Raw genomic sequence first — 12,859 nt, forward strand, 5'->3', positions numbered from 1 at the left:
TCACCCCTCCCACCTGCCCTACTCGGACTTTTGTCGCCTTAACTTTTGTTCGTGTCCTGCTGTGTTTCCCCCGATGCTGCCAGGTAACATTAAACTATAACAGCGTGCCGACGTTAAAGGACGGCTCTATTCGTCAGTGTCTGATGCCGCAAGTCACTGCCAAATGCCAGATTTTGACAACTTTGGAGTAAGATAGGGTTGGAATTTCAAGCCAAACCATGATGTTTTTTTTTTTACTAAACCTAACCATGTGCTTTTGTTGCCTAAACTGAAGGAATCAACCTTAAAATTAAGTCCTTTACCAACACTGTGAGTTTATTCTGAAAAAGACTTTTTTGCAGTTAATGAGTGAAAACTGTTTTTTGAAAAGACAATATACATGTAACAGGCGTAAATTGACACGCCATCCATGAACATCCAAAACAGACACAGGAGAGTACCTAGTGTGTCATACTTTAGCGTGTATGTCCATTTACAAAGTGACAGTATTTGATGAGTTAGGATGAGAACATGTTGGTTTCTACAGTAGCCCAGAACGGACAAACCAAACACTGGCTCTAGACAGGGCTATTTGGTTTTTGTTTTGGCCACCGTAGTTAATTAGCACCCCCTCCACCATGAGTCCTAAAAACACTGATTTGTCACTGGAAACTACTTTATTCAGTTTTTATTGTTTTTAATCACCAGGTCCAATTGTTTTGGAGAGGAAGAGACCTCTGCCGATAATTTGGCTCCTGGTAAAAACCTCTTAAACACCTGGATCTTAAGTTATTACGGAAGAAAGGTGAGCACACATTCGCAGGTGGTGGGCTAGCGGCCCTTCTGCGACAAGCCAAACAGCGTTGGAGAGACACTTGAATTTTTTTTTTATGTGAAACTGTTTTATTCAGTGTTTTTACCGGTTTAGATCATCAGGTCAATTTGTTTTGAAGATAACGAGACCTCTGAGGATAATTTGCCACCCGGTGAAAACCTCCTGAACAATGAACACTGAAGGAATCCTCACTGGGAGTTCATGCGTGACACACGGGAGTTTAACCTGGTTGCAATCTGCAGTCATCACTGCTAGATGCAACTAAATCCTACACACTGCTCCTTTAAGACAAGTGAAAACAAAAATGACAAAGCTGTATCTTAATCTACGTGCCGAGGCACTGCCAGGCCTTGTCTTTGTTTTCACTCTCTGTAACACACATTTTGGCACAGTGTTTTTTTTGCCCTTAAAAAATAGACAAAAAAAAACTTAGTTCTGTTGTATTTTTAGTGTGCAATGAGCGCCTTAGTCCTATTATCAGTTTACTCATCTGCATCTATACTATGGTCATTTTAGCACAGCAACTGTTCTCTGATCCGAGGTAGAATATAGAAATCTCATGTACAAAAAGAAATTTTAAAAACAGCAAACTAGCAATGTAATATGATTCATGAGACATATCGATGCAGTGTTATTCAGTGTATGTAATAACAGTGAGTGCGACACAAGTGGCAGATGACACAACAGTGACTCTATGACAATGTTTCAGTTATTTCAGAAGTGTAAAGGCAGCGGAGTCATCTCAACACATCTACAATCATACAGTTTCAGGAGGGACAGGAGTTCATGTTGCCGATGATATGTAAACAGAGAAGCCTTTTTTCCTCAGCTGGTGCTGCCTTCGCTATCATGTGTTCATTAGTTTGATCTGTTAGTAGATAAGTGATGGTTCAAATGTGTGATTTTAACATCAGTAGAAAAACTGAAAGTCCGGGGCCTGAGAACAAACTGTGATGTTTGTCATGCACCGGCTCCCTGTGTAATAAATGGTGGTGATGACACGTTTGGTACATGAACTGTGGGACTCACTTGGAAAAGTTTTTAATCATGGAAAGATTACAACTAAAATCACACCTTAACATGAGCTTACACGGAGGTTCAACAGCGGTTGCGTGTCACTAATATTCAGGATTTATTTATTTTGTCATTCATAATCAGGCAAAGAAATTGTCTGGAAACTTAATTACAGGACAGATTAGTAAATACTATTGTACGACTACACAAATAATTGTGTGTATGGTAGCAATATATATTAAAGGTTTAACTACATTTAAATTGGAAACATAAAACTTTGAACACCAGTATTAATACAAAAGGATATGGCTGGCATAGTTCTGTATTTTAAGTATTGTCAGGCGCGTAACACCAAATTCTGGGCCCCATGCATAAGTTTTGGGCCCCCCATCCTTCCTTCTTGATCCATGTCTCTCTCACGCTCCCTTCCTCTTCTCATTTGGAGCCCTGATGTCCCATTGTTGAGGAAAGACATGACAGTCTGGTGCTCCAGCAGCATCAGCACTCCCTCACTTGGCTCAAGCAAGATTTCTGAAGCGTTCAGAAATACTCACTCCATGTGCCAGAACACACTCTGGCATCAAATGGGCCTTTCGTAAATTCTGAGCACTGCTGGACTTTACCATTTGGATATTCAGAACCCCACACTCTCTGAGTAGCAGAGCGTGCTCTGGGCACTGTGTGTGTGGAGACGGAGCAGCAGAGTGGCGCACGGAGTGAATGTGTGATTAATTCAATTCATGTAGAAATAGAAGGCTCTGTTACTTCAAACAACAGCACCTTCATTTTACTGTAGTGTGTCAGGTTGGATTTACGATTGCACCCATAAAGACGGATTATAGTGCAGGTGCAGACTAAACCATTTTGCAGCTTTAAGTGGTGAGAGGGGCCTCAGAGAGCTTCCACTATTTTCTTTAAATGTAGTTCAGCCTTTTAACCGATTTATTCAGCTAGTTTTATTGTAGTTACGCCACTAATTAGTGAGAAATTTTAAAAATTGCTTTTTCAGGGCCCCCCTCTCACTGGGGCCCGGGTAATTAGTCCCACTCCCCTCCCCCCACTATGACGCCCCTGGTTATTGTCACGAATCCCATGAAAAGATTGAAACCAACAGTGTGTAAGTGCATCTGTCAATACATTCGACTTCCCTGTCCTGTCTGTGGCTCTCAACCCCAAGCTCATTCATTTAATGTTATATTATTATAAATACCCATTTGCCGCAGTAGTAGTACGAATATTTACAGCAGCAGTCATTGTTGGTTTTGATCTTTTCACAGGATTTCTTGACAGTAAGAAAAATACAGAATATCACCAGCCTTATCCTTAAAATAAGAGTTTCATTCCCAATTTAAAAAGAAAAAAGGTTTTAAAAAAGTGATAAGTACAACGTTGTCAAATTTCATCTGTAGTGACTGATTCAGACATATGCGTTCCCTTTCAGGAAGCTTCTGTCCTCCTTTTGATTTAAAATCTTACATAATAGCTTGTCAAGTTATAATTTGTCCTCCACAGTGCTACAGCAGTCATTATAATAATTATGATAATAATAATAATAATAGGGCTGCCCCTTTATAGTCGACCAAATGTTAGTCAACCAGAAGGTCAGTGGTCATTAGTCAGAAGATTTGATTGGTCGCTTAGTCACAGGACAAACAAAAACAAAAAACAAACATGAAACGCTATTAGGAGCTGCGCCTTGTCAAAATAAATCAAAACCTATATGACTGGACCATGTGTGAATTTAATTTCAAAGGACAGACACAGGAAGTGGCCACGCTCAGCAGTCAGACAGGAGTCAGGTTAATTTCCAGGGCTGGTACCTGCGGTTATCTCACAGGCTAGTTAATAACATGTCGGGCAGGAAATCCAAAGTGTGGGATCATTTTGAGAAGGTGAAGGACGAACCCAAGGTGATATGTAAACTCATCTTCATTGGTCGACTACAAACATGACGTATCATCTGAAACATGGAAGTAGCTACATGCCCATTAGCCCACAGTGTCATTAACAGGCGGCTCGCTCAGTGTGTGACGTGCACTTGTAGATAAAATATAGGCCTATATTAATGAAGGTTCATTAGAACGGTTTTGTATTTCTCTGTAATGTAGCACAGTGTTAACAATGTTACTGATACTATTCTTTCTCACACCTTCAACTCAAACCATCGTGTTGCCCCGCCTAAAGTCTATACTTTAATAATAAAATTAATATCACAAACATGCAGGTGACTAGTCGACTAATGGCGCTAAATGACGACTATTGGTCGACTAGGAAAATTTGCAGTCGGGGGCAGCCCTAAATGATAATAATAATAATAATAATAATAACTTGAATTTATATAGCACCTATCAAGGTATCCAAGGCCGCTACAGAGTAAGATAATAAATAAAATGAAAATAAAAAACAAAACAAGAACAGAAATGATAATAGCAATGATTGTCGGAGATAAGAGAGCTAAAGGTCATAAGCTTTTGTGAAGTGGGTTTTCAGCAGTTGTACATCAGTATGTGTTACCATTATGTGACTGAACCTTTGTAATTGCTACAGAAATGCCACCCATCAAGAAGGCTCTGTATTGGAGCTTCATCACACACACACACACACACACACACACACACACACACACACACACTGTGTCAATCACAGTCTGTTTCATGTCACTTGGGTAGTAATGAAGGGTTTGGAGGGAGATACTCAAACCGCTTTTGTGATTCGTATTCCAACCAAACGGCGACATTTCCTACTTGACTGAAGCGAGTCTGTCGGTGTTCTCGAAGACACACACAGTAGACAGAACACGCTGTGCCAAAAGATGTTCCCATGAAAGTAATCACAGGACACTGAGACCTCAAAACTCTGCCAACAATGTGAGTGTGTGTCGAGTCTGGACAATCACTATTAAAGCACAGGAACACGAGGAAAGGAGGAGAAACAGCTCGGCTGAATGTCATTATGTAGTTGCTCTGAACAAAGCATTTTAGAGAATTGTATTTAAGTATATCTATTTGTATCTGTCTTTTATACATTTATCATCAATGTACGCTACAGTAAATTTGGTGGATTACTTTATATTTATTAGGTTACACTATGATGTACAGTTAATAAACAGCGATTCTCATGCCGTATTCTAATAAAACAGTAATGCCAAAAAAAAGAAAATCATCTCCAAGCTTCTTACTTCCTGTCTGTTGAGGGTCAGTGTTTTGCCCATCTGTGAGGAGCTTTGCAGACGTGATGCTCTGCCAACAACAGAGATGTACTAGAGGAGGGAAATATATAAGTGAGGATGATGAGGGGACACTGAGTGGTGCATTAGACAGAGTTGAGGACACCAACTGCCACAGCGAAAAGCTGTCGGAAAAAAACAGCTGCATTTAGAAGTGGTTTTAGAGACATTCACGCAAGCTCTTAAAGAGCACCCAAAATAACTGAATTCCCTGAAAATGCCTCGCTGATGTGAGAAAAGCTTCTGCTGGAGAGGCGGCAAAGAGAAGATGATAGCCTTTCATTAATGTCTGCACCTCCAGAATACTAACATACTAAATTATAGAGCACTGGATACCTATTGGATTGCATAACAAAGCTAACTTGACATGAGTTCATCTCCACAGCGAAAAAGATTACTGATGAAAATGTCACTGCAGCTGCATTACATTTAGCATTTTCTGACATTTTTTTATGCTCAGCAACATTTTTTTTTTCTTCTGGTTTCTGGAGGAAAAAGGAGATACGGCAGAAAATGCTGAGGGAGACGCCTCAGGGAGTCATTTGTAGGGTTTGCCAGGTTATCACTTGTCTAAATAATGATTCAGACAGAAAACAGAGCAACAAAGAGGCTTCAAGCTGGCGTTTTCCCCCCCGTTTGAAAAGGACATATCATTCCCTGTCCATTCGCTGTCACCATGGAAACTAAATTGTATTAGAGATTCCTGTTGACTCACTCCGAGGCTCTCACTCAAAACAGAAAATATAATTCAAGTTGGTCCACATTCCTGGCTGTGTTGCTTTTTCTGCACAATGCATTTCAGTTTTAAAAAAATCATACACCCCCACCCCAGCACATATATAGCAGGTTCATGTATGTAGTCATGACGACCACAACCCCAATGCTTCTATACATGACACCTGCTTATCCCAGGACACACACACACACACACACACACACACACATACACACACACACACACACAGAACTGCTTGCTCACTCTCAACACGTGCATCTGTTTCTCGTTCTGTCTCATCCCACAGTTCACACTGTTTCACACTCATCATCCCGGGCTCTTCCTTTTTCAGCACCCTCCACCGCCATAATTGTCTCAACTCCTTTCCCCTCTCTCCTACGTCTGTGCTCTCGCAGAGATGTTGCCATGGAAACTGGCTACAACTGACGGGCCTGAAACGTCACGACGGGCATACACAATTGGCAAGTGCACGCAGAGGGGCATGCACACGGACACACATTCCGCTCATTCATTATTATGCACGACACTCTGGGATGTTGCGTGTTAATATGCAGGTACAGTATGCACACATAGGAGGAACATAAGGACCGAATGTGTCTTAAGATAAGGACAGTAACAGGAAGATGAGAGAGTGGAAGTGGAGGCATAAAATCTCAAAAGTGGACTATTTCAGTAAAACAAGAGATTTAATTCAAAATAAAAAAAGGTGAAATGTTTAGCTGTTGTGTGGCTGCTGATCTGCAAACTCAAATGCTTGCTTAACACAAAATAAATGTAGTATTTGAAGACTGACAAAGCAAAAATGAACTCTATTTTTTCTCCATCCCTTTCCATCTTGTCGTGACAAAATGAAGATTATGTGTCCGCTTCTTTTCATCCTAAAAATGAAGGAGGAGCAGATGTGCTTTCTTAACAACACCCGCTTGTGTCCAGGAATGTGTCAAACCTGTTCGCACTTATGTTTTTATTTGGACGGTGGATCGTCGGTCCAGACAGACAGAGACTTGAGCGTGACTCACTCTGACTGTCAGCTGCTGTCTCGTTTATAAAAAATACCCACCGCTTTCATCTGCAACTAAATACTTAGATTGTTTTCGATTAATTGCCTTTTTATTTAAAAAAAAAAAAAAATCATATTTCATTTGTCAATTATGTGCAAATCACAAAACAAATTAGAATACATGTCCTTTAAAATGCGTTTTTGCAACAAATGAAATCAGTGCTGGTGTTTTTGATCAATTAGGACATGAAGGTTGTTGATTTATGATCAAATTCCTGAGGCAATTTTAAGGCTAATTTAAGCAAACTTGTAATGGTCTTTTTAATCAGGTCTGCTCACAACTAATTTTAAGATTAAATTTTAAAATCAAATCACAGTATATTTTTTATGAATGAGGCCCTGAGGCTTTTATATCCGAGGTGTCTGCTGTCCTCCTTTTGCTCTTAGTAATGATCATGACAGCGGCTAATTTTACCCCTGATGACAGACTACTGTAATATTAATTATAACAGTGGTTTAACACTTGAAAGACCTTCATAACTTTAAGGGCAACAGCAGTTTTTCTCAGTAAAAACACAAACTGATTTCCTTAATATGGAATCAGTAAAACAGAGACACTGACTAAATATTCTCAAAATCACTTAAATGTGTTTTTGTCCCAGTTTCTCAATTTTTTAAATCTTCACTAAAGATGGATGAGGAGCAACAGTTCAGCATGTCTTTGGATCAGTGGTAAAAGAAACACTCAGAGCCAATACAACAATGTAAAAGTCCTGCATTCAAAATCCTAGTAAATAAAGGCTCATTTTTGATCAACGTTTGATACGTATACAGACACGGATAGAGCCTTCTCTCTGTACTCTGTGCTCATTTCATCTGTATTTCTGCACGTTTTTGGGAAGCTTATGGATTCAGACCAAATGGAGCAGTACCACTGTCAGTCGTGGAGGCAGTGTAGTGTAGCTCAAGTGAGATACGACCACAGGAGACGACAAAGACATTGAAAAGGTGCAATGGAACAAATTGCTAATATAGTAAAAGAAAATCTTCTACTCTCCACTATCACCTTGTTTGTGGTGTGAAACTTCTGACTCTGCCCTCTGGTGCCATCTATCAGATGTATCTATGCCATCATAAAGGATACACGGAAGTACAAAGGCAGTGATGTTTACAACATTTGAAACGGATGTATCTATCTTTGTACATAAAGGGAGTATAAATGAGCCCTATCCTCCCGTTTCTACTTACTTATTAAACTGGTGTCCGTACTTTTGTAAATATACTGATGATGCCTCTAGCAGATGGATAGAAACCTGATAGACTAAACTACCTGTAGCCATGGGGGAGGAGCTAATTTCATCCTTCTTTCGCCATTCAGTAGTTTGGAATATATGCTTAGAACATTACCAGGACAAAAACAGGACAGACATTGCATGGCAACAAATAAATGAAGACAGTGGTCTGCCAGGTACGTAGCATGATTTGTTAAAAATTTCATTAAAAGAGGTATGAACTGCTGAACATGTCATGATGACAATCTGACTGTATATAATGTATAACCATAATTAGCAGGGTAACATTACTCAGATTCACAATGTGTTCAAACTAGATAAAGAACTTCTTTTTAATCAAACAAACTCACTTGACAATCGACATAGACAACTGACGTGACATAATTGAGGCAAATTTCCGGACCAAAATATTACAGAGGACAGGAGTTTCGCGGCAGATCGGACATCACACAGATTCTCATAGGGATGAATAGACTTCCAATTAACCCATCCCAGCACACATCCATAAGTGGAATCAAGGTGTATGTATGAGTACATTAAAAAGTATCAAAGTAAAAAAAGTATGCATTCTGCAGAATATTTATCTTTGCTGATATATTATTACATTTCAGTGAGGAACACTTTAGTCAAAGAAAACTTTATTTCCATTTGCAGTGTTATATTTGGCGGTTTGGCTCTGTTCTGGGGCCTCTCTGCCTTTCCTTGGGCCTACACAGAAAGCCTCTTCTACGCGCCTATGTGGAAAGCCTAAGGTGGAGAGAGCACACCTCCCTGCCCTTCCACGTGCAAACAAGGAAAGCCTGAGGCAGAGAGAGCAAACCTCCCTGCCCTTCCATGTGCCTACATGGAAAGCCAAAGGCAGGGACCCCGGGACAAACAGAAATGACATTGATAAGTCAGACACAGCATGAAAAGGAGGAGCTGGGGTGGAGGCAGGTTGCAAAGCAGCTTGCAGAGGAAGCAGCAACAGTAGGCAGGCCAGAGCAGTTTAAATAGGGTGCCCTGAATGAGATTTGCCAATTGTTTGCATAGAAAGGAATCATGTGATCTATCAGCTGACTCCCTTCCATCAATCAGCTGCTCCATCAGTTGATTGGGCTGTTTATTGGACTAATGCTATGCTCAATTCTTGGATTGCAATTTCTGGTGCATTGATGTGTAAGGAGGGTTTTACTGTTGTATCTGGTTGATATTGAGCTAATTTATACCTCTGTATACAGTTAGGTCACACAAACCAGTGGTTCCTAATTATAACACTGGACTTTGTTGTGAAATATTGGATGAGTTCACCTTCTTGAACAATTATTTAAAAGAACCTGAGTTAAGAGAGGAAATCCATCTTTAGTCAAACTGCTAACAATGCATAGACATCTGTGACAAACGACCCGTCTCACTCCTTTTGTAAGATTGGCTTAAGTTTTACAATGTTCTTTATGATCTTATCATGTTTTTGTAATGTAAATTTTCACAAAATCTTAGTCTGAAAAGTAACTACTATCTATAACTGTTAAATGTAGTGCAGTAAGAGTGCGATATTTCCTTCTAAATTGTAGTAGAGCAGCAGTGGCATGACATGGAAATACTCAAGGAGTGCATGGACACCATGACAGGTGCAACAAGTATTATAAAGCAACATAAATTAAATAACGTGACACTTCTTATAGAATCAACAGCCAAACAAAACATCACCAAAGCAGACAACACAGAATTGTGATAACAGTATAAAGTCCACAGCAGCTGCCGCCACAAACACACCAACACGCTAAATCAAAGTAGAAAGCTGGGGCTTTTACACACTGAGTAGAGCACACGCAATACTATGGGGACATTCTCCACTTACAACCATCAGGGTAAGTTTGTTTTACTCACCTGTCTGAGCTTGAGTGTGGGGCCCCTGGAAGTCATTCTCTGCTCCGTCACTCTAAAAGTGTAGTAAGTACTGCACTCAGCCTCTCTGTCCCACGGTGCTCCTCTGAGTATTCAGACATTGTGAACTGAATGAGGTTCTGCAGTCAAAACTGTGACAGGGACTGACAGCCATAAACAGCAAGGTCAAACTTCCTGACAGAACAAAGAAGTCACAGCTGGATGATCCACCATGAGCACTTTAGCGTGTTAGCCATACCCAGCACGCACCTATCAGATATGCTTATATGCATCACTTAGTGTGCTGGCTGGGTGGTACATTATACTGTTGATAGATTAGGGTTGACACACCAGGCCTTATGTTAATTGTTACCCATTATGACAAAACAGGGTCATTCATGTTGCTGCAAAATTTTAGCTTCATTAAAAAGATATATTTTTCATGTTTTGTCAGGAAAAGATTGGTCAATGTCAGGCACTCAGACAATGATTACTATGGGTGGACTGATATATAAACAGAGTGGAACATTTGAGGTTAATTAGCCTCAACTCTGTGAGTGATCCAGATTTAGCTAGCTACGCTTCCACACACTTTTATAACTATCAAATACTGTATGTTTTCAAAGGTTTTTTGATAAAGTTTATGCTTACCTTACTTTAGTCCTTTGAGTTCCTGCCAAAAAAGTCACTTCATGAAAATGGTCTCAATGGAATTGCAGTCTTTTTCTTCCTCTCCGTCTTCTTCTTTGGTTTTACTGGCAGGCTGAAAATTAACATTAAAGCCACCTGCAGTACTAGAGTGTGTAATATCATGACTTTAACCTCCTGAGACCCTGTGTCCTCATATGAGGACATGACATTTTGGGTTTACTTGACCTTATACTTCATTCTACTTAACTCAGACCTCAGTCCTCATGCGTGGACACTTTTTAGTGCCATCTAGTGGTAGTAAAAGCAGAGTACACTAATACCAGTAAAACAACATGGCAGCCATCTCTGCAAAGTCAGTCTGCAGCCGATCCCGACACAAAAGTGGGCAAGGTCCAAAACCTGATTGCATTTTATGGTTGAAACTTGTTTATGATTAATAGTGTTTGGAGTTTGATATGGCAACAAATTTGACCAATTTTAGCAACAGTAACTAGCTAAGACGCTGTCAATTAGAAAGTACTCGTTTGAGGACATTGGGACTTTATTATCATTTAAATGTTTATTTTTGTTATGCTTATTGGGTCCTACTGATCTCAAATTGCTAGGAGAAAAAAAAAAATAAAAAAAAAATACATACCAAACAAAAGTTCGGGTCTCAGGAGGTGAACAACAACAACTGGCTAACCAACAAAAATAAATGAATAAATTACATTACATTACATTAAATCACTAATTAAATCATCAATTAAATTCTTTTTAAAAAATCAGACTTCAAACAACAAAAACTAAAAAACAAACAAAATAAATAATTAAATTAAATTAAACAAATAAATCTTTAAAGAAGTAATATTCTGGACATTAAACCTCTTTCATTGACATATTTTTAAAGCTCTTTGCAGCTGTACTCTTTATACCCTAACTCTTGCATTCTTTTTTTGGAAAGCAAGAAACTACAAACTAACAGGTTGGAAAATAACTTAAAGGGCATACAGTATATTATGAAAATGGTACAAATCACCATGGCTCTGTCAGAGAGAGTTTGACATGGCCTACATAATAAGAATATTTTCAGTATTTTACAAGCTATGGCTTTTATGGGACATGGCAAAATCGAGCACAAGTACAAAAACAAGCTCAGTTAAGTACAAAGAGTATTTTTAATATGCATTATCCTGTGTTTATGTGACAAAGAAAAATATCTATAATTTGTTGTAAATATTTGTCAGATGTGCAAAAAAATATTTAAGTATATAAAAGCTATGAAAATTAAATCTTGAAGTGGTTTGTCATTATGATCTGCCAGGTGCCACATACGACCACATAATTTAAAGTTTTAGTATAAAACAAATGAACATTCAAATAACTAATCTCATATTATAATAACAATAATATCACATTGATTCATGCACCTCTTTAACAGAATCGTAGAGGTACTAAAGCAGAATACACATATACAGTGTACATAAAACCTAATAATATTATGTATTTATTCAGCATGAATCGAGCCTCCAGACAACCCGGCATTATCCCAGCACATACCTAATTAGCACTTAGCGTATGACAAACAACAGAAAATAGCTTGAGTGCTGTGTGGGCAAGGCCAGGGGCAAGCTGTGTTGCAAAAGGTGAAAAATGAAGGTGTGCATACATCAGCACGGAGCTCTGTCATCTGTATGCACATGCCTCACAGCAACGTGAGAGAATTATCATTCGCAGTGTACATGCAAATAAGATCTACTACTTAGTAAGCACCTATTCAAAAAACTTTCCTCAAGTTGATGCACCGGCCTCGTTACCTCCACAGTGAATCAACCTGCTCTGATTCAGAGCTTCAAGAAGAAGCACTGCTTTAATGATAACTAAGGGTATTATTCAGGAGCTTGTGACTGCATCTACTTGTACTAATGCACCTCTTACACTTATTGTTCCGTCAGAGTCATTTGGAACAGAGCGTATTCAAAGCTGAAGCCTGACAGAGAAAAAAAGGTGGACATCTGCTATTAAGGCACGACTGCTGTAAGAGGATCCATTTAAACAGGATGATGATGACAGGTTGGAGAAGGTTATTAAAAAATGACACAGCTATTAGCTGCCATTTTCACAGGCTTGCAAAGGCGTAGATTTAAATCTTCATACAAAGGAATAATGCATTTTTCTGTACACTGAGGTCATATGAACACATTATTGTGTTTTCTAATCACTAGAAGAAATGCTGGCATTGTACATTTCTGCAAACCATGGATTATCTTTGCATGTTATT

This window comes from Epinephelus lanceolatus, chromosome 11, assembly GCF_041903045.1.
Source record: "Epinephelus lanceolatus isolate andai-2023 chromosome 11, ASM4190304v1, whole genome shotgun sequence".
Taxonomy (NCBI): domain Eukaryota; kingdom Metazoa; phylum Chordata; class Actinopteri; order Perciformes; family Serranidae; genus Epinephelus; species Epinephelus lanceolatus.